This window comes from Thamnophis elegans, chromosome 2 (genome assembly GCF_009769535.1).
Source record: "Thamnophis elegans isolate rThaEle1 chromosome 2, rThaEle1.pri, whole genome shotgun sequence".
In the NCBI taxonomy this organism is placed as follows: domain Eukaryota; kingdom Metazoa; phylum Chordata; class Lepidosauria; order Squamata; family Colubridae; genus Thamnophis; species Thamnophis elegans.
The window spans coordinates 110512776-110539425 of record NC_045542.1 but is presented as its reverse complement, the minus strand read 5'-3'; the positions used below and the strand labels follow the sequence as shown (position 1 = coordinate 110539425).

At 37.9% G+C, this 26650-nt stretch overlaps 1 protein-coding gene across 1 annotated transcript in view; it reads right to left on the bottom strand.

Annotated features, from left to right (window-relative positions):
• FBLN2 (fibulin 2) overlaps positions 1 to 26403 on the bottom strand; it is a 136366-nt gene extending 109963 nt beyond the window's left edge. The window contains 1 exon segment of the mRNA XM_032239092.1: positions 26303 to 26403. The gene's annotated coding sequence lies outside the window, so the exon portion shown is untranslated.
• Positions 26404 to 26650: the final 247 nt, after the last annotated feature.

Sequence of the window (26650 nt, the reverse complement as noted above, 5' to 3'; positions counted from 1 at the left end):
AAAGAGACATCTTCCTTTTATTGGTGGCTTGTAGCAGATGTCAGCTTTTTGCAGTCATTACATTTTACTACTCTCAACAATTAGCATTCCAGTTCTTGATTACCTGCTGTTTTCACCTAGCTGACAAAAGCAACACTTCTAATATTCACAGGGCCTGTTGAAAGAAGTTGGGGTATACAATCCGAATTCCCTGGAAAAGCTTCAGACTATATTGTATCCCGAACAATTCTGTCTTAGTTGTTTTTGTTATTTGTAAACAACAGAACTCAAATTCTTCTAATTGGATTTATTTCATAGGATTACTAAGTCTTCCTTACTGATGTGATCTGTCGAAGATTGAGAATGTTACCTGTCAAACCAAAATTTTGCCTAAACCACCATGTTTCTGAAAGAGTAATAGTAATATCAGAAACCATTTCACATAGTATAAATAAAGAATAGAGTGTAGTTTAGACAAATTCCTCAACTATAACTATAAGATAAGGGACAATATTGAAATCTAACAATAGGGTCTTCTGATGGAATGGTCTTCAGGAAGCAGTACTGAAACAGGAGATATATTTATGTTTGAGTTAAATTGTACCTTGTTTTAGGATTAAAGAAGTGACCTCTGTGATCTTAGAAGATTACTTCTGGGGCCAATTCTGTGCCTCATCCTGCCATTTCTAGTATTATTAAAAACCTGCCCATTCTGGTATCTTTTGGGCTGGCTACTGATTTTGGAGTTACATTCTGCTACTATTATAAAAAGCCATCTATAATAACAGCTACAATTAGAATCCTTGGTTAAATGTTGAAACCTCAAATTTGGCTGTGCATTTCAGAATAATATATGACATCTTCAAGCTTATCTATATTATAGAGATAAGGACCAAAGGTTCACATCACATCACATTATTATGACACAAGCACTATCTCTTTCATAGGTCCATGTAATGTCAATGCATATTCAAATGGGGCAACAATGGTCTCATCATTTTCCCCCCATCCTGCAAAAACTTCTGCTCTCTGTTTTTTATTCTAAGTTCTTCCTAGAACCACGATTGTCTGAACTACTGTCCTAAGCACGCCTTTCAATCTTCTTTTTTGTTTTGCTTTTCTCCAAAAGAAGCAGAGATCTTTCAGTAACATCTGGAGAAGCTATTGCCAGCAGAAACTACTTTTAAATCTAGAGCAACTTCAGCGTTATCATCTCCATTATCATAATGCCATTAATCACTTTACATTGCTATATTAAATGTTTAAAAACTACATCTGGATGAACAAAATACCCACTTTGCACTTTTTTCTTCACTATGTACATAAAAACTTAGTCATCACTCCTAAGCAGATTGTATCAATTAGGTAAGTATGGAAACAAAAATGTGTTCAGATGCATTTTAAATTTATCTCAGGGACATCATGATTTACTGACAATAGGACTCACTAAACAATTCTCTTATGGCTTTCATTTGTCTTCTATATAGCCAAGGGGTGGGGAGACAGAGCCTCTGTTCCAAAACAGAAGTATAAGGTTGGAAAGAATCTATTCATCAAAATATTCCTTAAAAAAGAAAAAAGAAAAGATTTTGCCTGAAAGCAAGAGTAAGACTGCAATCTTCTTAGGAACAACTGTTCAGCCAAATAAGCATGCATTTTTTATTAGTACAGTACTGTTAATAGGAGTTGTGCAAATTACATTCTATCACAGGCATAGAAAAAATGTAATCCTTTATTAAAAGACGACAGATGCTTGGAGCAAAACATAGCTCACTTTTTTTTTAATAGACCTATTATGTGTTGGGTGGGGATTATCTGAATGTATCATTTTAAAACACTGTTTATTTTAACCAATTAAGAAGTTAGGGGCGCGGACTTCCTGGGAGGAGCCTACTGGTGAAGGCAGCAAAAAATCAGCTGCCTCCGAATTCCTGGCTACGTACCTGTTTAGAGGATCTTCCATCTGACGTCTAATCAGGTTTTCTTATCCTTCAGGCAAGAGGGAAAGAAGAAACTGTTTTGCTGGCAAATGCTCTTCGATTTTTGCAGCTTTTGTGCTTGCAAGGAAAGGGGGGCTAGCCCAAGGCAGAACGGCTGTCCGTGCTGGGAACTTCAAACTGCCTTGTGCAGGACAAAGTAGGTCTCTCCCACTCTGCTCTAAGTTTTGTTTGATTTAATCTTATCACGAGCTGAATCCGTTTACTGCGAGGACAATAATTGCTTATCAACATTTTAGCTTCTTCTCTTTTTCTCCTCCGAAAAATTATTTACTCAGAGGCTTTTAAAATGGCGCCGAGCAGGCTGGTTTCTCCGGTAATAACGAACACTTTTTGCTAATTCTCACAAGACTTCAAAAGAATTCAAAACAAAAGAGATAGCTTATCATATGTTTTGGTTTCACAATAGAAGAATTTTACTCCTTCATTAACTTTGCTTATTTGGAAGTTAAATGGTGACGAATCTGTTGAACGGTCTTGTTACAATGTTTACTCACTGAAACTTTTGCCAAGCCTTAAACTTCAAAATAAAAGCCTCTTTACTTAAAGCTGCATATTTAGGCAATAGAGTTTTATTAACTGCAGGCAGACAAATTTTGAAATGGCCTCAAAACCAAATATTAACTTGAAGTCGTCACCCTCCACTTCCAGGGGCACATCCTCAGTGCCTGGCACAAAGCTGCAGCCTCCGCTTCCTACGCCCCCTGCTGGGGATGTGTTAACGAAAGAATTTTTTCTGAGTAATCTAAGCGAGGCTCTTAATGCACAGACAATTAAAATGGAAGATAAATTTAGAGATAATAGAGAGGAGGGAAAAGAGGAAATAAAAGAAATGAAAGAAGAAATTAAAAGTGAAATTAAAAGTGAAATAAAAGGACTTAAACAGGAGTTGTATGAGAAATTTGAGGCTAAGGTTGATAAAATTAGAGATGACATGCTGAGTCTTGTAACTGTATTAACAGAACATATTTCTGGAGTGGAAGATACTCTAGAGGTTCTTAATGATGCCAATGCTAACTTGACATTGAAAACAGAGGTGGTGGAACAAAAAGTGGAAAATGCTGAAAAAGAAATTATTATGATACAGTACCGACAAATGGAGTTCGCATTAAGAGTAAGGGGGCTGCGTGAGGAGAAACAGGAGAACCTGAAACAGATCCTATCGGAAGCTTTTGACCGCCTGATGGGAAGACCAGGGACCAACCAAGGCTGGCAAATTGACAAAGCTTACCGCGTTAACTCCTGGCTGGCAAAGCAGAAGCAGCTTCCTCGAGACATCGTTATATATTTTACTACAAGAGAGTTCAGAAATATGGTACTGCAAGCGTCTTATAACACTAAGCTTCAAATTGGCGGTGAAGACCTGGCTGTTTTGAAAGAGATACCACCTCAAATGTTAAGAGCCAGAAGAGACTACGCTTTTTTGGTCGAAGAACTCAGAAATCGTCAGATACAGTATAGATGGGATGCACCATTCGGCATCATATTTACATTTGATAAGCAAAGGTACCGCCTCAACTCTGTATGGAAAGCCCGAGATTTTTATTATAATATATTGAAGGCCGGACACCCTGCACCATCTGGACCTAGAGAAAGACCACAAGAAGGACAGGATAGACAGCAAACTATACAACCACCAGACAAGATGGAGCATCTCTCTTCTCTAGAAGTGCAAGGTGCTATGGAACCAAGACCTAGCCGCATGACTACTAGACGTATGGAGAAACAAGCTAAGAAGCAACAGCATCAACAATCATCGGCCATCGATCAAGGAACTACAACAACAAATCTGGAAGCAGTGGGAGGAGCTAGACCTAAGGTTAAACAGGCCGTGCAGGAAGCTCTAAAAATGCTTCAACCAACCAAAGATGACAACTAAGATTTTAACATGGAATGTCAACGGACTGAACTCTCCACAGAAGAGGAAGAAAATATTTCATTATCTTAAACAGTTTAAGAACGATGTAATTTGTTTGCAAGAAACTCATATCAAGTCAACTGATCAAAAATATTTGATCAACTCAAAACTTGGTCAACATTTTGCAGCTTCTGCTATGGAAAAGAAGAATGGTATAGTTGTATACTTAAGAAAAGATATGAAAGCTGAATTAATAGAAGCAGATCCCTTCGGAAGATATATTGCTTTAGACTTAATCTTAGAAGGGAAAAAGACATTACTTTTGGGAATTTATGCTCCCAATCAACAGCAAGATAGATTCTATAGAAATCTTCATGCTAAATTAGTACAGTGGGACTATAGTTCCTGTATACTATTGGGTGACTGGAATGGAGTGATAGACACTAAGAGAGATAAGAAGATTTCCCGCCTAAATACCAAGATGCGAGCAAAGTTACCCAAATCTTTCTTTGACATTATGGATGATTTCGAATTGAGAGATATCTGGCGAGAAAGAAATGCAGAGGAATATGACTTCACTTTCTTCTCGGACAGGCATCAATCCCTTTCAAGGATTGATTTTATTCTAACCACTAATGATTTGCTTTCTAGGGTCAAGAAAACAAAGATTGCAGCTAGAGTCCTTTCGGACCATAACCCAGTTTGGATGGAGTTGGGAAGGGTAGTGCAGGCAAGAAGGTTTTGGAGACTGAATGAAAATTTATTTAGATATGAAAACTATATTAATGATTGTAAAAAATTACTATCTGAATATTTTGTTTTGAATATGAATAAGGGTACATCTATGGAATTTGTATGGGATGCAAGCAAAGCGTATATGAGAGGAGTTTTGATGAATATAAATAAAACACATAGAAATAAGCAAGGGTTAAAACGAACAGAACTGGAAGAGGAAATTAAGAGAAAAGAGCTGGAGTTAACAAGGAAACCAGACGATACAAAGGTTAAGGAAGCTATTAACATATTAAAATCTCAATTCGACATGTTGATCTCTGACCAGGTAGCTACTAATTTATTATATGCAAAACACAATACTTTTTGTAATGCAAACAAACCTGGCAGATGGTTAGCTTATCAGATTAGGAAAAAAAGGAAAACTCGAAATATATCTAAACTGATTTACAGAGGGAAGGAGGTGTTCCAACAGGAAGAGATTCAAAAGGCTTTCTGGGAATTTTTTACAGAACTGTATAAAGGGGATAAAATTAATGGTTCAGACATAGACAAATATTTAGACAAGGAGAAAATACCTTCAGTTAGAGAAGAACACAGGCAAAAATTGAATCAACCAATAACCTCGGGGGAAATCCTGCAGGTAATTAAGCAATTAAAGCCAGGGAAAGCACCAGGTACAGATGGCTTGACAGCGGTTTACTACAAAAACTTACAGTTAGAAATGGTAGAACCTCTTAGAGAATTATTTAATATGATTCAAACGGAAGGTAAAGTCCCTCCATCTTGGAAGACAGCGTTTATATCTTTGATACCCAAAGAAGATCAAGATACTACTCAACCCAAAAATTATAGACCCATTTCATTACTGAATGTAGATTATAAAATTTTTACTAAAATATTAGCAAATAGGTTAATGTTGGTCATTCAACAATTGATACATACGGACCAAACAGGTTTTATACAAGGGAGACAGATGAAAAGTAATGTTAGATTAATTATTAATGCATTAGAATATTTGGGAAAGAACAACCAGATCCCTGCTGCGTTTATATTTTTGGATGCTGAGAAGGCCTTTGATCGAGTTAATTGGCAATTTCTGTTGAAGATACTGCAAAAAATGCAGATAGGAGATAATTTTTTACAGTCAATTAAAGCAATATACCAACAGCAAACAGCACAAATCATAGTCAATGGAAGTCTGACAGACTCTTTTCAAATTGGAAAAGGTACAAGACAGGGCTGTCCTTTGTCCCCATTATTGTTTATTATAACTTTGGAAGTATTGTTGAATAAAATACGGGGCTTGGATGGTTTAAAAGGGATCAAGATTAGGCAGCAAGAATATAGAGTCCGCGCTTTTGCGGATGATTTGGTCATAATATTGGAACAACCGCAGGAATCCAGTATGGTTTTAATGAATATGATTAATCAATATGGTCAAGTGTCGGGCTTTAAAATAAACTTAGGAAAAACGAAAATATTAGCTATAAATATGAATATTAAACAAAAGGAAGAATTAGGAGTGATGCTAGGATGTGAGGTAGTTAAAAAAGTCAAATATCTTGGAGTTAACATTTTAACTTCAAATGGGAAATTATATAAGCATAATTATGAACCACTTTGGTATAGCATACAGACAGAGATGAAAAAATGGGAGAAATTGCACTTATCTTTGCTGGGTAGGATAGCGGCAGTGAAAATGAACATTTTACCAAAATTTTTATTTCTCTTCCAAATGTTACCTATACTTAAAAAAGATGCGAACCTTTTAGAATGGCAGAAGGGTATCAACAAATTTGTGTGGGCAGGAAAGAAGCCGAGGGTAAAGATGAAAATAATGCAAGATGTACGTGAGAGAGGAGGATTGAAACTACCTAATTTAAAACTATATTATGATGCAGTGGCATTATCTGTAATTAGTGATTGGATTCATTTAACTAATGATAGAATATTGAACATTGAGGGACACGATCTGGTATTTGGTTGGCATGCTTACCTGTTATTCAGCAAAAAATTGGATAAGACCTTTAAAAGTCATATTTTAAGAAATGCTTTATTGCGGGTCTGGAAGAAATATCAATATAAATTAAATGACAAGATACCCATGTGGGCAATTCCTAGACACGCAATTGAAAATATGAATACAGCACAAAAACAGGACAGAATTACTTACAGACAGCTTCTTACCTCGGAAAGGGGGGTATTACAATTAAAATGTTTAGAGGTATTAAAAGAGGAGAAGGTAGTTCAAACATGGTTCCAGTATGGGCAATTACAGGCTAGGTGGAAAATAGATCAAAAAATTGGTTTTATTCAAGTTGAGGATAATCTGTTTAAACAAATAAGAGATCAAAGCTTAATGCATATAAAGAGGATATATAATGTATTAATACAGATGGATTCGGAAACAGAATTAGTTAAAGATTGTATGATAAAATGGGCTCAAAATATTGAGGAACCAATAATGTTGGATACATGGGAAAGAATCTGGGTAAGAAATGTGAAATTTACACAAGCTCAAAATCTGAGAGAAAATTTTTACAAGATGTTCTATAGATGGCATTTAGATCCTAAAAAGTTGGCTTCTATGTATCCGAATGTACAGCCTAAATGTTGGAGGTGTGGTTCTCTCGATGCTACATATTATCATATATGGTGGACCTGCCAAAAGGTTAAGGCATTTTGGATAAAATATGGTGGGTCATGCAAAATGTTTTTAAAAGAAGGATAAAGTTTAGTCCTCAGTTATTTTTACTAGGTATATGTACTGATTTTACAGTGGTAGAGACCAATTTGACTCTGCACCTGATAACTGCAGCAAGACTGTTGGTGGCGCAATATTGGAAGAAGGAAGACTTGCCTACAATCCAAGAATGGACATTGAAAGTAACAAACTTAGCTGAAATGGCTAAAATATCGGCATATCTCAAAGATCATTCAAATGAGAGATATAAACGAGACTGGAAAAAATGGATTGACTATATACAAAATAAATACGGGACTAAGAAATTCCAGTTAGCCTATGCTTAAGATCAGAAATGATTTAAACTGTTAAAAGTCAGTTCAGTAAGAAGAAGCTAAGGTCAATCTAGAATGTCATTAATTTCTTTATTTCTTTTTTCTCAATAGATTTTAGACTGTGTTAGTTAAAAATCCATACCGTGTACGGGTTCTGGGAAGTCGGGGGGGGGGAAGGAGGAGGAGGGGTGGGGGGGTGGAGGGAGGGAGGGATACACACAACAAAAAAAAAATTGTACTTCAATGTCTTAATGATTGACAAATGATGACATATTTGTGTTTTTTTTTTTTTTAAAGAAAAATAAAAAAGTTGAAATACGAAGAAGTTAGGGGCAATTGTTTCTATAATTAACTGTACAGCAAACAACAAAAATTTTCTCATTAAACATTTTATAGTTTGCAAAAATCCTTAAGAGATCTGAAAATTCTGCACCTATTACATATAACACTTACTAGGCATTTTTCCATCACATAAGATAAAGAAGCTGAAAAGAAGTTTGTGCAGGGAGGAAAACTTTGGTACAGACTTTATTCTCTGATATTTTGTAACTCATACCATCAGTTTGAATTGAGGTTTAACTCTGTACAGCCTCATATGGCTTGCATTCAACATGCCACACTGAATCACTATTTCCTTCTGATTTGTCCTAAGAATAACAAACTATTTAGCTAAAGTTGAGAGGTAAAAATGTCCTTAATTCATGAGTTAAAAAGCCAGAAGCAGCATCTGCAAAAAAAAAGTTTTCCATTTGCAAAGAGCTAAAGCAGTTCCATGAGAGACATGTAATAATACATTTTCAAGAAAAAAAAACCTTAAATATCCTGCAAGGAAACTTTGTGTAACATAGCTGCAGTTTGAGCTCAGTACTTTAAGTGTCCTGCTTAAATCCTGTTACATCCAACTTTAAAATTTTGTCAAGCCAAAGATAAAACTGCTACTAATTTGAAAGGCTGAGAGTTAAACCTTGAGAACAGAATCAAAGAGTAGCAAAACAAAATAGAATCAAAACCAGCAAAGCACCTTTATCTTTAGAAAACTAAAGGTAAACAAACTATAAGCATGCTTAGTCACCAGAAATATTTAGCTGCAATCTAATATGTAGATTTACAGACCTGTAAATGTAGTCAGCTTCTTATAACCTTTGTCTCCAATCATCTTACTGCTGTTCTGCCTCCTTTCTGCTCACAAATTCTTCTTCCCAGCCCTGTCCAAAGGAACTGCCCAGATTTTGTGTTGTAATATGAGCAGGGAAATACCATGTGCCTCTGATATGGTTAATTCTCTTTTACCTCCCTCTAATTTGCAACAAAAGAAAGCACCAACATGACCAAAGTTTTTTTCCTTCCTCAGTTTGGTGGAATCTAAAAAATATAGCAGCTCCTTCAATTGTGGAAATCTTAAAACAAAACAAAAAAATCTGGATGTTCATAAAACCTTTTTCCTAATTCTGCATGCATGCTAACCATTCTCCAAGCTCTTGAGAGTCTTAAAGTGGGACGAAGGTCAATCATATTCGAAGTACTATGGTAATTTTGTGGATGTATAAACTCACCAAGACTTCCATTTTAAGGAATAAACTAAAGATATTGTTGAAGTTTTTTTAAAAACATTCTGAATATTTTTATTGCGTCATAGATCAATAGGATTATTTAAATTATTTGTTTGGCCTCACTGACCCCTAATTACAAATAAAAGCCAGCAATTAACATTATTCTAAGAACAGTGAAGTGAAACAAAATTTAAATTCCTTTCAAGAATCTATCATCTTGCTTAGTCTGTAGAATTCTTTCAGAAATCAGATATGTTGACTTTTCATTTATAGAAGGGGTCACCATTGTTACCAGTTCGGTGCCCGAAAAATATTGTGTGACATTAGCACTAACAATGGTCTGTGCATGCGCAGAACATTAAGAATGTGGAGGGGAATAACATTTTTTCAATGAAGATTGTTCTGCACAAATCAGTGTTTGCCAGAGTTACTACCTATTCGGCTGAATCGGACCGGTAGGAACCCACCTCTGGTTTATAGGTCTTCAATCTCTTCCATATAGAATGAATAAACCAGGTGCTAAGATGGCAAATGTGGCCATTGATTACAAAGCCCTCTTCCTTTGTAATGCATACTTTGACCAAGCCATCTTCTGCTAGAAATTATCAACTTGTAAATGTCGATGGCATTCAAATTGGGTAGGGTCACTTGAAGACCCATTTAAAGACCAGCATGATTTACAACCATAATTGTGGGCACATTTTCAATCATAAATTGAGGGTCACCTGTATATTACGTATCTTCGAAGGGGATTCTCAATTTTTTTAAAACTTGTGAGATCAGGAGTATGGCTACTAAGGAAAGGAACAGTGGATAGGTATATGTGGGTGTGGAGATGTATCCTTCTTTAGGATGCTTTCCTCGGACAGTCTCACCTATCAAAAATCTCACATCCTTTCAGTTTTGTTCTGAATTAATCTGTACAGGTTGATTTACAACCATTCATTTAGTAACTGTTCAAAGTTACAATAGCATTGAAAAAAAATGATTTATGATCGCTTTCACATTTATGACCATTGCAGAATCCCCATGGTCACATGATCAAAATTCAGGGACTTGGCAACCGATGAGTATTTATGACACTTGCACTGTCCAGGGGTCATGTGATCACCATTTATAATCTTCCCAGCAAGCTTCCAACAAGCAAAAACAATGGAAGAAGTCAGATTTGCCTAATGACCACATAATTCGCTTAACAATTTAGCAATTTGCTTAACAACTAGGATTAAAAAGGTTTTAAAATGGAGCAAAACTCATTTAACAACTGCCTTACTTAGCAAATTGAAATGTTGAGCTAAGTCGTGGTTGTATGTTGAAGACTACACCTGTGCAGTTTTTTCTATTTGTGTACTTCATGAGTAGTCTAATTCTTGTAGTTTTTACTACATTAGGAATTCTGTTATTATCGACCAATGATGTTGAACCTTTTTCTTATGGTGTGCCAAAATGTCCGTGTGCATGCTATTGTGCATATATGCATGCCCACAGCAATTCAATCCTCTCTGCCCACTTGCGCATATGTGCATGACCATTCCCCCACACACACACGCATGCACACACGGCCCCTCCTCACGCTCCAGGGGCTTTCTTGAAGTCTGGGGAAGGCAAACATGGCCTCCCCGGCCCAACGGAGGCCTTGCAGAATCCGGAAATGGATAATTTCTGAACTTCTGGTTGGCCCGTTGGGCCTGTTTTTTGCCCTCCCCAGCCTCCGGAGGCTTTCCTGAAGCCTGGGGAGGATGGAAATGGCCTCACCCAGCCCTCTGGAAGCCCAAAAATGAGCTGGTTGGATGCACATGCACTCTCGAGCTGACAGCTGGTGTGCCAGCAATAATGGTTCCGCGTGCCACCTGTGGCATGCGTGTCATAGGTTTGCCATCACGGTTATAGACCATCTTGACAATTGGTTTGAAAATCTAAAACAAACAATAAAAATGAAAAAGGCAGAAGTAGTCATGCTCCTTATTCAACAAGTCATGATTAAATATCTTAATTAGACTTTAAATAAGGACCACTTCTCCATTGCCTGAATGCTATACAAGGAATCTAGTAGGATCAGAAAACAATATTTTATACATTCTTCCTGCATAACCATAACCTCATAACCAGGATATTTCACCAACATTATTCACTGTACTTCCAGCACTATTGTCCCATAAGCTACTATCAAACTACTCTCAAAAAGTAAAACTGACTACCCTAATATGCAAAGCTTTTCTACGAATACTTTATCAAACCTTGGATATAAATATTTTTAAAGAACTATTATATTAAACAAAGAAAAAAACCCAGAATTGTACAGCCCTGTGAAGTGTCATCTTGTATTGCTGCAATATTAAGCTCTAGAAGGGCAGTTTTACTACTCCTGGCAAGGGAGCCAGGAATAAAAGCTACCTTAAATGAAATTTAGGAAGGCTTTCACTTGAGAGAAAGTGAGAGACACCTGGAGGGGAATGTTACATTGCAAACAGCTGCAGGAGAAGATTAAAGTGAAGCAAGAACAAGGACGCTCAGAGAATAAAAAGCAGACATAAAACTAGAGTATACAGGAAATGCATACACTGGGGTTAACTATTAAGTGCAAAAATCAGAAGAAATCTGGTAATACCTTTTACTGAAAGGTATAAGCTTTTGTGAGCTGCAGCTCACTTCAAAAGATTCCTGTTTGCTATCATTGATTAACCCAGTTCAGTTCCTAAAGATCTTTATACTTTTTTTATAAAAAGCATTAGCTGGAAAAGATGTTAGTAGACTCCTTGGATATTTTGTTGCCACAAACTAACTCAGCTCACCTCCAACAGAGTCTATTAAGTAGAAATGTGTTTGAAATCTATGAAAATTAAAATAACAACAAAAAGTTAAATATATTATGGAAATGTTCTGGTTTACAGTAGATAATCAAGTAATAGTAGAATTGTTAGTAACAAATATGTAGATATGAGTCTAATGCAAATAAATGTGCAACTTAAGGTATGGATCCAGAATTTCCATTCTAAGAAAAGAAGGATTTTTTAAAATTTATGCAAGGGCATTTGATCCTGTTGAGACTGTTGGTTTTGGAAGGAAAATGTGGATTTCTTTCCCCCTTCCAGAGGAACTTAAGGGACTTTGCAGAATGTCCTATTGGTGGGACTTGAGTCAAAATCTAAGCTTAAATCCAAATACTGTTTGTCAGGTGCAAGAAACCAGAGGTAGGATAGAGTTCATAAGTACTATGAGTTTATTTCATGCTACCTCTACACAAGAATCTTATTTACTAACAGTCAAGGGAAATTGGCCCAGGAAAAGTGTCATGTATGGGCTTTTCTTAGGTTCTTATCGGAAGGTAGTGACTCCAAACTAATAACATGTTTGACCCCACCCTAGGACTAAGCCTGGTCATCTCTTTCATGAAGTCCATTAAATATGTATTTGTGGATGTGTGTGGATGCTGTATAGGAGTGGGAAGAACTTACATTATATAACGATAACAGAGATTATTTGGAAAAATAAATTTTCTCAAAACTCTTCCTGATACTTATTTTTTGCATTTTTACCCTACTGTTGCAGCTGAAATAGGTAACTTAATTGATCTTATCATATAACTATTATGATTGATTTTGTTTCATACCAAATTATTTTGGAAAAGGTTTAGTTAATTGTTGAACCAAAAAGCAAGTTCGATTTTTCAGTGCTTAAGTGAGTTTGTGTTCTTAACTGCTTAACAAGTTCATAAGGGCCTAATGGAGAAGAACAGAGATTTTTCTTCTATTATGTTCCCCCATAAGTAATCAGGTACAAATTGGAAACCTAAATAAGGCAGGAAGGCAATAGCAGTTATTCCCCAGCAGCTGATTATTCAGAATATTTATTGGAGATAGCATATACCATGTTGGAGAACCTTATTATCCACAGATCATTAAATTAATGGTCATCATTATATTCAGATGTAACAAATTCTGTAGATTAAATATGTGCTGTAGGAAGTAGCACTTCCTTTAATCTGCCTCATGTTGCTTATTGTTTGCTTTAGTTGGATGATTCAGGGTATTGTGTTATAAGAAATATTTCTTCTCAGTGTGCTCCTCCCTCAAAATAAGGAGGAACTCGATTCTGATGAATGAACCCAAAAATAAAAATAAAAAAAAACAATAACTCACTTTTTATTCCTTTGTAACATGAAAAGTATGACACTTCTATGGCGGGAGAAGGAAATGGGGATAAGAATCTTTCTTTGCTGTAATATTTGAGACTACAATGAGTGATGTAGTCTCATGATGAGTTGTGGATGATTCCCAACTCAGCTGAGGGAAGGAATTAACAGTCTCAATGGTTTTTATTTGAAAGAAGCAAGTCCCTTCACCTCTTTCTGAAAATAGATAGTAAGTTCTGCATTCCCTCCCAGAACTATATTATCATTTAAATTATATTCTTCAGCTCATATTATATTCTGTATTTTCTGTGTTTATCAGGTGAAAGTTATTAATTTTGGAGGGTAAGATGCTTTTGATCAAGTAGTCATAGTAGCATGGAATATTCACTGATACTCAGCAAGCAGAATATTGTTTCTAATGTTGTTACTTTGAGGATAGTAGAAAAATAAAAGGACTTTGGTACTACTGAAAAGGTACACACAAAGCATAGGGGCAGGAGACTTTTGTTTGTGTGGAATAAGTGCAACATACAATTTTGCTGTGAATTCCTACTGACAACACAACACAAAACAAAAGATACCTAGATGTCAGGCTGTTTCCTGGAGTTCCCTGGGTGGGGGCAAGGTCTGCCCTGCTCTGGGTCACCTGGAGCAAGCTCTCTTGCTAGTCCACCCTCTGTCATGGTAGCCTGAGTTTTTTTCCATGCACCCCAGGTATTGGGGAGTGAGTAGAGAGCCCAGGACTCAGGAATCCCAGTCATTTTAATTAGTTTTGGGAGAGTTGGCTTGCTGTCAGGGTTCTGACAATGCCCTAACTAAACCATGAGCCTCAAGCCAAGCTTCAAAAGAAAACCAGTTACTTATTAGGAACTTCATGTCAGCACAGACCAAGTGAAGCCAACTCGGACCTCATTTAATTTGCACCTTGGCTCTGACTCTGTCTCCCCCCAAGGTGTCATCAGTCACATTCCCCAACAAAGCAATTTTGCAGGTTGTAGAAGTCACTTCCTCTGGCCACTGTGGGTCTGTGTGGAGATGACCTTGTCATTACCAGCTAGAATGTGCTTTGTTTTGACTGAAATGCAAGTTCCTTGATGCAGTTTCAAGGCTCCATTCCCCATCCCCCTGCCTATGGCAACTCGAGAGCAGGCCAGGAATGCTTTGCGAGTTGACACTAGATACTCATGTATATGACCATTATGTTATTCCCTTTCAGGATAAGCAACATTATGCAGAGTGGTAAGAAAGAGTAAGTAAAAGAAATTAATACTGAACGGAGGAGAAAAGAAACATAGTGAAAACTATTTTAAACACCTTCACTATATCTCTCCATATATTTCATCTTTTAATTCATGTCCCTTACAATTATCTCTTATATTTTAAATAACATGTTTCCAGATGCAATGCAAGGAAGGAAAAAATATAAGCATTAAAATACTTGTTGATGGCCAACAACTGCTAAATAACCATCAGATCTAAAATATCATATAGCACACAATTAACAACTTGGACTACTATAAGATATTCCATATCAAATTTCTAATCTAGACATATTTTTACTGAACTGTAGAAATAGTTAATATATTTTAACATAATCAGAATCAATATGCTAAAAAAGAAATAATACAATGAAACAATACTTTATATAGTGTGTAGACTATATGCCTGAATAAAATGGAAACACAATTCCTATTTAGAATTATAATTCAGAAATGGTTTCCAAATAATATTGATTTGTACATCAGATTTATTCTTTAGACGTGTAGTGGTTCTAGACATCAAAACATATTCCCATAGATTAAATAACCATTCTTCCACAGAGATCAAAAATATTTTCCAATTAAAAGCATATAAAATCCTTGAAGCTACTATGATAAACATGAAAATAACTTCCAAATACAATTCTAAATGTTGGTCATCACTTATAGAGCCCTTTATAGCATAGGACAGTGATGGCTAACCTTTTGTCCTCATGTGCCAAAAGCGTGCATGTGCATGCGGACCCACACCCATAATACAATGCACACGTACTACCCTACCAGGGGTGGGTTTCAGCCGATTCTAACCAGTACGCTAGAACCCATTCGTGAAATTCAGCATACGTTTTAGAACCCGTTCGTCAGGTGGCACAGTACCGGAATGCTGCCTCCTGGCTGCCCCCTCACTTGCTCCCCCCGCCCTATGTGATCTCCTTTCATCGTCCAGGTAGCAGAGAACAAAAGGAGATTGCATAGTCAAGGGCAAAGGAGCCTGCAGCCTCCTTCATTTAAACAGCTTTCTCGCATGCCTTCTTTCTTTCTCCGGAAGGCATGCAAGAAAGCCCCCCCCCCATTGCCCAAAGTGAATGAAGGGGGCTGCAGGCTCATTTTCCCTTGGCTACGCTATCTCTTTTCATTCTCTGTCTGCCTCATTCACTCGTTCCAGCCTGTGATAGCTTTCTCCTGGATTTCTTTCTGTCCTGCCTTCTCCAATCTCCCTAATTTCAGCCCTTAATCCCCCAGTTGTCTGTTTTTGGGAGTTCCCCCCTTTCTACCTCCCCCCCTTCATTGGAATCCCAAAAATGTTTGCCACATGGACATGGCTTGGGAGGGGGAGTCATGTGACTGAGTGTGCATTAGTGATGTCAAGTTGGCCATACCTGCCCAGTCCCATGACAGCCAAGCCACATCCACAAAATAAGCCACACCCACAGAATAGGTTCTAAAAAAATTTGAAACCCACCACTGTCCCCCACTCCCACATATATGCATACTCCCCCACCTCCACACATGTGCATATGACCCCCACCCTGCATCCCATTTTGAGCCTCCCACCTCCCATGCATGCACAGCAGAGACCCTAAGACCAGCTAGCTGGCAGGAAGCGCGCACATGTGTGGCAGAAGTGAACTGGGGTGATGGCTCATGAGAGGGCGTTGCATGCCAACTGTGGCACACATGCCATAAGTTCACCATCATGGGTATAATGGATTCTCTTATATTGGCATGAGTGCTTAATCATTAAGCTTTATCATCTCTGCAAATTTCATTAGTAAAAAGCTTGGGAAATGTATAGATTTGCTGCTGTTTATATCTTGCTCTTCTGCTAGAATACATTCAAGCAGTTCTTCTGAATGTCAAAGGGAGGAGGGAAAAGAACTCCAATGCTTTTGTCGTTTTTAATCTTGTTATGATCCTCTCTAACATTTCTCATTTCTTTACTTTTTCCTTATGCTAATTTTCAACCTTATGTTTATGTCAGCCCCCATATCTATTCTCCCCAGTGGTGAGTTCCGAATCCCATTGCAACCGGTATGGTGCAACGGGGCCTGGCGACCACCACATGAATGTGTGCAGTGCACAAGCACACGCGTGCAGCACACGCATGCGTCCTTACCTCCTGCGACCCTCCGCGATGCTCCAGCTGCTCGGCGGAGCTTCGCACAGGTGTCGTACACTGTGCACGTTTGAGCAAATGGCCCATTTCCTTCAAATACAGGTAAGAAACGAGGATTGGCAGCTGAGTCATCCAGAGCACCGTACCAAAACAGTACTTGGTGCTCTCGGCAGGCACCGGTACACCTGTACCGGGGCATACAGCCTGCAACCCCCCACTGATTCTCCTAAATAAGAAAAATCCTCGTCCCAAAGATGCTTTCCTTCAAAAGGCAACTGGACATTCTTGTTTTGCTTGAAGATGTTTCACTTCTTATCCAAGAAACTTCTTCAGCTATGGATTCTCACTTCTTCTTACATAAAAAGTGAAACATCTTCAAGCAAAACAAGTTGCCTTTGATAGAAAGCATCTTTAGGTAACCATGACCTGCTTGATTGAGAATCTCCATATAAGCCATCCCCCATAATTGGTGGATTTTAGACCTTTTCACACTTACAACAATCATGAAACAAATATGTTTCAGCAATATCTTTTTTCTGTTCTACCCCCACAACCCTGCCTTCTGAAACAGGCACCACAAGTTGGTGCAAGAAAATATCTTTATTTGTTATTTCAAACTAAAGAAATACTTTACCCCGTCCCTTCCCAGTCAGCTTTTCTGTTGCTGTTTTGATGTTGTCTCACTAAGACATGGATACAGCAGCATCTGACATGGCAATAAAAATACTCAGCATGAAGCATGTGTTGTCAAGTACACTAGAAAGATGTGTTTCTTATGTTTCCCTGGATTCAAGTTGTCCCTGGTAGATTAATGCTTAGAATCAACATGACAAGACTTTGTCTTGAGGAAATGAAGAAAAAAAGATTCCACCTACAACCCACGGGCTTTCTTTTCTCCTCTTTAATTGTCAACATTGGAAAGAGTTTGGAAGCCTTGCATTATAGGGTTCCCCAAATTCTTTGAAACCTTTATATTTACTCTGGCCAATTTAGGGATCAAGGAAATTAATTTGGGCAGAAGAATGTTTAAAAATAAAGGGTTTTTTTACACGTTTCAGATATACTGAATTATAACGGTGTTAAAATACCTTAGCATTTTTCTTCCCAGATTAATAACATGCAGCTTGCTACTAACTAACGCTATTTTTTTTGCATATTTTAAATTTGATTCATCACTTTTGTATTTCCCAAAGAACTTGGCAGGGATGGAAGGTGTCATTTCTCTCCATGGCTAAAGATTCTTGCTAAAGATTCTTTTTCTTCCCACAAATTTCTCTTTAACTCTCACATTTCATGCTACATAGTTTGGGCATGCTTCATTAACCATCTCCTAAGCCCCGCTCTTGTAGGGTCTCATAGGTTTTTTCTACTTTTGGACTCATTAAGCTTGATTTTTTTAAAAAAATCTTTAATCAGGGAGGTTAAAATCTTCCATGAACTGGGGCAACCTGGCCACTTTCTTTCCAGTTTCCTAAAAAAATTACTCCTGCCATTTATGGAATATCCATGGACTTTTGTAAAGCTCAGAGTAGGTGCTTCTCAATGAAGCAAACTAGTGGGAAACAATAGCAGCAGTTAGACTTATATACCGCTTCCTAGGGCTTTCAGCCCTCTCTAAGCAATTTACAGAGTCAGCATATCGCCCCCACAGTCTGTGTCCTCATTTTACCCACCTCGGAAGGATGGAAGGCTGAGTCAACCTTGAGCCGGTGAGATTTGAACCGCCGAACTGCAGATAGCAGTCAGCTGAAGTGGCTGCAGTACAGCACTCTAACCACTGCGCCACCTCGGCTCTCTCAATCTAGAGCTAAGGGCAAGGGCAGCAACAATAGATCACCTGACTGGATTCTTCTAGGGCAAGTAGCATGGCAGAGATCCCCTCTGTCCCAGTTTTCCCAACAAGCCACTTTTTAGAAGTCCCATTAGCTTTGCGCCAACTGTACTCACCAGAACTGCAGGTTTGTAGCAAGTTTCTCATGCAAATGCTAGAGTAGCAGGCTATTTTATCAGTTTTGTGCATGGCTGAAATGTTGGATTCCCACAATTGAACTATTTCAGCCTTGTATTCCTCTGAAGGATATTCAGACAATGAAAGAAAGTAAGGCAGAAGTTGATCCTTGCTGATGATATTTAAAAAAAGAGAGGAGGAGGAGACAAGATATCCTAATTAGAAGTGCTCTCCCCCCCCCCCGAAAAAAGTCTCTCCTAATTCTTTGGCTCATTTTTACATTTTCTATTTCTGCTGTTTTAGTTAATTCAGGTTGATCAAATAGAAAAAAAAGCCAAAAATGAAGCCTACAGACCCACCCTGTTCCTATCACAGTGCTATTATTGACAGAAATATAGAAATATTCCCACTGACTGTCAATATGGTGAAGAGGAACTGTAGCACATCCAGAAAAGTTGTTTTATTAATCAAGCAGTGTATCATCCAGACAATACTAACTAGTAATGATTTTGAATATAGGGGGAGGGGGTGGAGGCAAGATAGGGATATGCAATAAGGTTAACAAATTGCACGACTGCATAGCAACATAGTTTTTTTGCTGATGCAAGTCTCAGCAGTGGAACTAAAGACAATGGGATTACAATATAGTTGAACAAGCACTGCAGCACATATTTGTCCATGGCAATATTCACACTCCCCAAGAAGGATGCCTGATGTCAATATGACTCTGGTGGAGTCAACTCTGTATCTCCTGAATCAGGAGGGATGTTTCAAAGACTAGAGCAGCAGAAATGTAATAAAGACAGCTGTTTTTTCATATAAGAAAAGACTGAATGACGGAGAAGTCAATTAAGAAGACTGTTAACAACTGCTCAGTTTCAGAGTGATGAAGAACATTGCAAAGAGCCTCTAATGCCTGATGGAAAGAAGAGAAACAGGGAAAGAAATGGAAAGAAAAAACGAACACCGAACCTGATTTTGCCTTAATCTTTAAGTCTTTTCTTGACGTTCAATAAGAACCATCCTCAGTTAATTAGGAGCTTTTCCTTGTGATTTTTTTTTTACTTGTGCACAGGCAACTTTGTTCTCACCATAATTCCAGAAGTAAATAGCCTCACTAGTGGTGAGTTAGAGGATATAATGAAGTGGGTGGGTGGTTCTCCCGATCCCACTCTTTCAGTTTGGCAGCCCTGCACTGGACAACATATGTTTCTTTGAATTCAAGATGTGTGAGATCTGACCAATACCACCAATAACAAAGGATTATAGGGATGGTAAATCAAAGAACATTTAATGTAGCACACATTTGTGACCTCTTACTTAATTTAAGGTATTCAATATTTTGTCATTTGAGAACAAGGGGAATTCAGAAGATCGTGAGGATCAGGTAAGGCAGATTAAAGCAAAATAAGAATAAAATACTGATGATGCTGTTGGCAAGAAACAGGTTATCTTATCTCACCGTCAGAGGTGTCAAACTTGCATCCTCACGGCATTGTCATGCGATGTATTGTGACTTTTTCCCCTTTGCTAAACTAGGCATGGGCATGGCCAGCGCATGACACATCTGGACCGCAGGCCACAAGTTTGACAACCCTATTCTAGGTCCATCAAAGACCACCCAAAACACTTTAGAGCAACTTCCTTTTGAATATGTCAAGCGTGGCTTGGTGACAGGGGATTTAGGGAGCCATAAATGATGTTCCCTTTATCTTTTCTTTTCCAGCCTGAGATATACAGTACCTGAATGAACTCGGTATCTAGACCTGTTTGTTTGTTTTCTTGCTGTCTGGGGCAACTTTTAGAGTTTTCTTCTCTCCCTCAAACCCACTGCCATTTAAAAAATAAAAGCAAACCTCCTTCATAGTCATCCTACAAATATGCAAGAGATAATTGTGTTTTTCAGCCTGTGATGTGAGCATTATAAACCATTTCTTCACAAATATTTCAACAAAATGTCTCAGCCCAGTTTTATTTTGTCCCATTTACTTATTTCAGGAAGAAAAACCGGAAGGGTAATTTATGTAAGATGATGTTTAGCTGCTCAGAAATACTGTCATGCAACTATCAATGGATTGCAGAATAGCTGCATGTTTATCCAAAACAGACATGAGATATCTTTAAATTGTTGGTGCACAATGTGTAAAAACAAAGTAAAAGCTTGTACATGAGGTAATGACATAGTGTAACATCAATAAGATTTTTGCTTTCGGAACTTAAGGCAAGGTGGACTATATTTACCCTTTGGAAAGATCTGATGGTTTTTAAATTACATATTTAGATCGCTGCAAAAAATTCTAGTTTTACAAAAAAGATAAATTTTTCAGATGCTAGCCCCTCCGTCTTTTTTCATTTTCATATTTTCAATCAGAAAGTCATGCTGTGAACATAGCAGTTTGGGAATTTTTTAACAGGAAGATGCCAGTTAATTCTTCCTGAATACACAAACACACTTTCTTCCTATCTTATTTTGGGATTTATTTCTTAAATCTCAGAGCAGTTATATTATTAAACATAAATCTGCTAAAGAAGTTACTTCTCTCTGATCATCTCCTCAGCGTTTAATTCTATAAACAAATGTGAAAAACTATTAACCACAAAATGTCTATCCCAAACTAGCTCTATCCCTTGTTTTACCTCTTAAATGTCTTGACTGGGGATTAAGAGTGTAATCTGTAACCTTTTTGCTGGAAGTAAATTTTGGAGAAGATGTGAATAAGACTGTACAGTTAATCTTTTCATTTCCTTTCCATTCTATCTTTTCCTCAGCTCTGGGCCCCCCAATTATGCATGCTTCTCTTCCTACTGTTGTGTTTAATGTTTAATAGCACTTTAAAAAAATATAATTCATTTAAAGGCAATCTGATGAAGCTGAAGGATAAACTTAAAATTAAAATCTGCATACAGATTTACTTGGCATGCATATACAGGTAATCTTCTACTTAGCAAACATGTGTTAAGCAACCATTTGAAGTTATGATGCTGCTGAAAAAAGTGACTTATAATCAATCTTTACACTTAGTGCCTCTGAAGTCACATGGTCAAAAGTCAGCATGGATTGATGATGGTTACAGTGTGCTGGGGTCACCTGATCACCATTTGCGATCTTCCCAGCAGCTTCTGGCAAGTAAAATCAATGGAGGGAACACATTCCCTCAATGACCATGTGCTTCACTTAATGACTGCAATGATTTCCTTAACAAGCATGACCAAAAATTCATAAAGCAGAGCATTTCTTAACAATTTGTTCACTTAGCCATGCACAAGCTTAAAAAAGAAACTTATCAGCATGAAGAATTGAGCATTCTGCCAACGCTTGTCACTATCTACATTCATGTTCCAAGAATAAATATACTCAGTTCACAGACAAATGGAGTAGATGCATATAGATAAAGATTCATGGGCACACATGGCTTGTTAGAAATTATTCCTGAGATGATGGCATAAAGGAGATTATAAAGAATTATACAGATACCAATTGCTTATACATTTCTTTCGCTAGGAGCTGGGTAAAATCGAAAGGAAATGGACATTGATTGAGAACTATTTCAATATTCCTAATTAATGCAGTCTTCTGAAGTGGTGTATCAAAGGCAGGCTTATCTGTCTTTGTAAACAACTCAGGGTAATCTTCTTCCATAATCTTATCCAGTTGTTTAAACAGATACCCTTTACAAGGGAACTGTCCAGCAAATGAAAAAAAAAACACCCAACTGTGCAGACAGTACTGCTGTTATAGTACCTTTAATGTGATGCTGCATTTCAAAGGAATCTCTTTAATCCAGGACATTGCCTTATTACTGAACACCTTGCAGGAATCTTTCAGAGCTAATCTTTTTCTAAATGTTAGAGAGTTAGTCCACATTAGCCAAGATAAATGATAAATAATATGATGATAAATATTATAAGTCCATGCTTCTCAACCTTGGCAATGTTAAGATGTGTGGAATTGGCTAGCTGGAGAATTCTAGGAGCTTAAGTTCACAGTTTAAAGTTGTCAAGGTTGAGAAACACTGCTGTAAACTAACTAAGTAAAGACATATTCCCACTTTAGATGGCCTACCCATTCAATCTGCAATCGTTTCCCAATACTCACATTAAGTATTTGCTTTCATTTCTGCTAGTTTTTCTGTGATCTTTCAACCATCAACCACTTCCCTTAGTATTATCCCAAATGAATATTTTTCTCTTCTCTCTCTGTCTTCCACCAAACTTCAGTTATCACTACGCTGTCTTTCATCCAGATTTATGAGTTCAACTATAATAAAAAAAATTAGGGACAGAGAACCTAGTTTGGGAGAGGGGCTTTACTTGCTCAAACTTTATTTAATGGAGAAGCATTAAGCTATGCCAGCTTTCATCTCTCTAAAGTAATTGAATTCTGCTAGTTTTATCACTTCAAGAAGAACTACATTTTCTGATCCACAGATCTATTAATGCCAGCAGAAGAAATCAATACATCAAAAATAGCTCAGTCTTTTATCTGCCAGTTTCTTTTCCTACCACACTTTACTTGATTGTTTAAAATACATTGATTTTTTTAGAACCTGCAATTTCTATTTTACGACTTTAGGAATTAACATGTTTCCTTGATTCAAAGTTCTTCTGTGCTTTTCTCTGTTCTTTCTTGCAACAGCAAGTTATAAGTTTCACCAGTGCAGGATACTTTATAAAGTAGAAAACTAAGGCCTCTCTTCCAAAGAGCTTGCCATCTAAAATTTTCTCTGGGAAACAACAGATGAAGGACAGAAAAGTGGAAGTATCATTAACATGGAAGAAATATGACACTCTTTCAGTTGCATATGTTTATACTTAATCTACAGCATGAGTTGAAGTGGAATTTGAGAACTAGAGAATTGCAACTGAAGATTTATCATGAAATGTATTTTAAGATAATGTGTTATAAAAACTAAAAGGTGTGTTATCTCATTAGAGATGCTTTGGAAAAGTGGTCCAGGAAGAAAGAAAACAGTCTGAGAAAAGAAAAAAGTTGTAGGTAACAATGGATAACAATAGCATTTACATGTATATACCACTTCACAGTGCTTTACAGCCCTCACTAAGCAGTTTACAGAGTTTTATATTGTCCCCAACAATCTGGGTCCTCATTTTACCAAGCGCAGAAGGATGGAAGGCTGAGTCAACCTTGAGCCTTGTGAGATTTGATCTGCCAAACTGCTGGCAGCTGGTGATCAGCAGAAGTAGCCTCCAGTATTGCATTCTAACCACTGTGCCACCACGCCTCTGGATGTTGAACCAAAAGGAGTAACCATTGAGACTAAGGCCCAGGAGATATGAACTAGCAATCTCAAAAAGTTTGATATTTTGGCAGCAGCAGGTTGAGTACATGTGAAAATATGCAGATGATACAATGGAGCCTACAACAATATTAGGGAAAGATTATTTGAGACAGAACTGATTTTTTTTTTTTGCCAAGTAGACAAAGGATATATTTTTCTACTATTGTCAGACACAGACAATGCCCAAACCACATACTAGTGAGGCTCCAATCCAGGGAAGGAAAGCTTTCATTCATGCAAACACAAGCAGGAGGATATCATGGAGACCACTTCTTAAAGAGAACAAAAGAATGTATTGCGTATACCTGTAAACAGCAAAAACGTTAAGAATGAAGAAGTCAACAATATTTCTCAGTCTGCAGTACAATTCTATTTCCAGTACAGTTTATTTCTTTTTTTTTTTTTTTTACAGAATTCATGCTTTTGGATACCCCATTAATTTCCTCCTCCAATTTTACCAAACCTTTAATATTACTGGTTGTATTTTCTCTAACTGCATGTACTTCAAGCATCTTGTCCTTTTTGAGTTTCTACTGGTTTTATATTAAAAATATGTAAGTGTTTATGTCACTAATGTTATCTACATCATAGTTCTTTACTTAAGGCCTTTCTTTAATCACATTGGCATGAAAGATGATTCAGAGATGAATCTCTTCTCCCACCCCCCAAAATTCTTAAATCCCAAGTGGCAGCTTCAGTGTCAAAGGAATAGAAATAAGGTGAGTGAAGGAGATAGAGATTGAATTGTTTCAGAAAATGATTTATACTCACATAATACTACTATGAAGGGGCTATTTCAAATCATCCCAATAGTTCACATACCACAGATTAAATCCAAACATTGAATGGAATCACAAAAACTTACTAGGAACTTATTCAGATTCTTTGATTATGTAGGATCCACCCCAAATATTATGTAATAAAAATCCAGATCCAATTCATTGCTTTCTAGCTGTCACAGAAATTTTGTAAAATAGATCAGTGCTGCGGACAAGAGGCCAGTTTGTTCATCCAAAGAGAGTAGAACCTATGGAAAATTTAAAGGACTTCTACATGTACTCTTCATTTTTTTCCTATCTGCTTTACTCATTTTGAAATGGTTCAGGGAAAGAATGTTTAAAGCTCTCTTTTTTGGATTTAGCCACATATTTTACCTTATACAGATATAACCAAGCAAGAGCAGAATAAAACCTTATTCCAAGGTCAATTTGGTTACCTCTAGGTAGTAATTATGTGTTGGATTTCATGTATGAAATATCTGGCCAGAGGTCATTAGCTTAGTATCCCCGAGATAAATTAGAATCATAGCTCCCATAATTCAAAGCCTTTGGCCATTCTGGTTGGGAAACCCAAAAGGCATCATCCCAAAGAATGTAGAAGGTACTAAGTTAGAAAGGTTGCAATATATTTACATAATTCCCTTCTTCCATTTTTTTTCCTAATTTGCTCAGTGGTGGGAACCCCTCCCTCCTTCCTTTTAACTTTTTCCAGAAAGAGTTTCAGGATTTGGGAATGCATGTTTGAAAGAATGGAGTGAGGTTTGTTTATTTTATTTACTGCTGTTTAGTCCTCTTCTGTCACCATAAACTTTTCTTAAAAGCCTCACTTAATTACCAAAATGCCTCTGCCCAGGGAATTGTTTGCAGCCTAGCTGAAGTTTTTTTTTAAACACGTTTTGTTGTTGTTTTGTTTCTCCCACACTTTGTTTCCATCACGCGGGTACTAGCGCTGTGATTTCATTTTCATATTCCTCCCCGCCCCCCATCTTTCCCGAATGACTTTTTCTGGCTTCTTCTACCATTTCCCATCCAATCGTCCAGAAGCAGATTTGCTTTTCCCCTTTCCGTCTCCATCACTTAGCAGGACCTCCTGCCGTTCAGTAACACTGACTGAGCCACTTCCAAATCCTCAGCCTTAGAGCCTTCACTTCCAAAGTTCAACTAGTGCCGCGCTCCTTCCTTTGCAAAGGACTCCGAAAAGCAGCCCGGTTTCCCAGAGAAAAGTCGCGGGGACCCTGCCTTGGCTCGCCCACACACACACACACACACACACACACACACACACACACACACACACACACACACACACACACACACACACACCGGACTACCTGGTTCCTGGGCACCGGGAGCGCAATCTGAAAGGGAGGATTGGGAGGGCTGCTCGGAAGCCTCCGTCTTCCGAGTCTGGGAAAGGAGGGAGATTGAGGGTGTCTCAAAGTTGACCAAAAGCGGTGTCTCCGCTTCGGAGGTGGACCTGATATGTACTCGAAAGCTTCCAGTCTATCCCGAAGATCGGCTTTTCACGTCTCATCAGCGACCCGCCTTTCCTGACTGTCAGCAGCGGCCCCCATTTGAACCCCTTGATCGGCCAGTTCTGCCCTTCCACTCAACCCACCACCAAAACTTACCCCATATGCACGCAACTGTCAGGCGCCCTTGCGCTACTCTGTTGCTGCTGTGTTGCCGCCGCCGTCACTAGTGCAGCTGCCCAAAAAAAAAAATGGGGGAGGGAGAGCCACAGAAACCGGGAGGGGAAGAAGAAGGAAGGAGGGACTTTTTAAAAGAAGAGCACAAGGAAACCGACCAACTGCAGAACTTGTTTATCTAACCTAAAACCCGGAGGCTGGGGTCCATCAGTCATCGTGAAGACCCCCCTTGATGTCTCTCCACCCACCTCTTCCTCTCTCTCCACGTAGTAGAAGTGCTGCCTTCCTCCGTCTTTAGAGTAAAGTTTTGTCAGAGGGGCGAACGGGGTG